Below are 2361 nucleotides of genomic sequence, written 5' to 3' on the forward strand. Positions count from 1 at the left end.
TCTGTTCTGTGTAGCTGTCCCAGCCAGCTGTGTCTGAATGCCACGGAGGTGTCTCGGTCAGACCAGGCTGGACTTTGCGATGATATGGAGCAAGGGGGGTGGGCAAGCTAGGAAAGAGGTGGGCCCATCTCAGGGGATACAGGCAAAAACCAGGGTGCTGTTCTTTGACCAAGTCTCCCTCCACGCGGGGAGTTGGAGGAGGCGTACGGAAGGGCAAGATGTTTCTAGTCCTAGAAAGAAAGACCAGACCAGAGTGCAGCAGGGGCCCTCAGGATGGAGGGGGGGCGTGTGCGGAGGCACAGGATCTGGGGCCTCTGTGAGCACGTCTCAGAGAAGTGGCACACTTTGGTCCCTGTATGCAAAAAATGCATGAGCAAGAGAAGGAGCCACGTGCCCGTGGATTACCCCACCCTCTCCACCCCGAGCTGGGAGCAGAGCAGGGGAGGCTGGTGTGGACAGCTTCTGCTCTAGAGACCTGGGGGCCAGCTCCAAGAGGGAGTGGCTTCTGCCTTCAGCACTAAGACACCAGCCTCACTGCAAACACATCTGCAAGGGCAGCCCCCAGACGACCCCCGCCCCCATAGGAAGTGGGGGAGGGAGCCCTGTCAGACACTGCACAGTAGCTTCAGGAAACACTCCCAAGTGTGTCAACAGTGGCAGAGGCAGTTGGGACCAAACAAAGGATCCTTCCATTCTTATCTGGCCAAAGCCAGACCTTTCCCTTTAGCGCTCCCCCACCCCAACTTCCCCCCAGATGTTCTCCAACTGCTCTCACCACAGGTTCCTCTGCAGGACTCAGGGGGCAGGGTCAGGGGTGAAGGGACAAGGAATGAGATCTAGAACTTTCCTTAGAAGGTGAGGCTGACCCTGGGGGGTGGCAGGAAAGGGAGATAGTCATCTGTCTCCTGACCAGACCATTTGACCTCCATCTAGTCACGTCCCGCCGTGAGAGTGACCCAATGGGGTCTGGCAGGTTGTGGAGGGCAGGGAGAAGAGGTGTACAGGGTACAAGCTCCTGGGAAAGGTGGGAGGAGGAGAAAAAGCACCTGGGTCTTTGAAACATGTCCAGCCTCAGGCCCAGCAACCTGCTATCATTTTTTTACCCTGAGTCTGTCCACAGATGTAGGCTTTGGGTAGTAGGGGTGAAGTAGGGGTGTGTGTGTGTGTGTGTGTGCGCGCGCGCGTGTGTGTAGAGGGTGCCGTGGCAGCTAGTTCTCCTGGGTGGCTGGACAGCTTGCTCTGAAGGACTTTCCTTGTTTAAAAATCAAACTTTCCCACCTTTGGCCTGAGCACCCTAATGCAGCAATGGCTCCACCTGCTGGCCATGCTGGGCTCCTACCACTCAATTCACTTCCCTTTTTTCCATGTGGGGGTTCTCTTCTGGGCTGCCCCACCCTTAAATAGTCCAGTAGGTCTCATACATGAGGCTCATACAACTATGAAAAGTCACCGCTGAAGAGGATTTTAGAGACACATGCAACTGAACTCCCTATGTCACATTAAAGACAAACTAAGGCCCAGAGAGGAGACGTGGCTGGCTTGCCCAGATGCCCTGGAACTCCGGTGTCCAGCACCTGAAGCTCTTCCCTTCATCCTACTATCCCATGCTTCCACCAGGCTTCAGGGTTCCTCCAGTTAGATGTCATGAGGCTGGCGAGGGCAGGGTCAGAATAGGTTTGGGTCTTCACCTCTAGAGCCTTTTATCCACATGCGTTCCCATGCCTGGACAGCCAAGCAGGTCCTGGGGTCTTGGGACAAAGCAGAGACTGAAGACCATGGGAAGCTGTGAGGCTCGGCTCGCACTGCTGTGCCCATAGCCCAGGGAATGAACTGGAGTGTCACACAGTCCGCTGTGGAAAGCATACCCAGAAGTGTCTTCTGCCCAAGTTGCATCTGAATGGATAAACACAATTGTCCTCTGAGTCTGGATACGTGGGACATCCCCATTCCTTCTTCCAGGTAGATTAACCTCACACTTCCTCTTCACGCACATCCGGTAGCAGGTAAGCAATATTGGGCAACAGGATGCTGCTTCTCTTCCAAAAGCCCCCACCCAAGGAGTTCATGGCCAACCTTGATTCATTCCAAAAGTCTCACAAAACACACCCTGCTGGGGATTGGCCCTGTTCCAGGGGCTGGGGACAGAGCAGGAACAAATCCATGCAGAGCTTACGATTCTGGTGGAGAAGAAAGACAGTAAGAAAACACATTTATCTAAGTACATAAAGACCTATGTTTTCAGGTTGTACGAAGAGCTATGAAAAATACAAAAGATTGAGAGGGATGGTCGGTACTTAGCATATGGTGGTCACTCCCACGGAGATGAGAATTGAGAGCATAGCTCACTCGAATGAAATGAGG

Source organism: Enhydra lutris, unplaced genomic scaffold, assembly GCF_002288905.1.
Source record: "Enhydra lutris kenyoni isolate GAN:26980312 unplaced genomic scaffold, ASM228890v2 scaffoldscaffold91, whole genome shotgun sequence".
Lineage (NCBI taxonomy): Eukaryota > Metazoa > Chordata > Mammalia > Carnivora > Mustelidae > Enhydra > Enhydra lutris.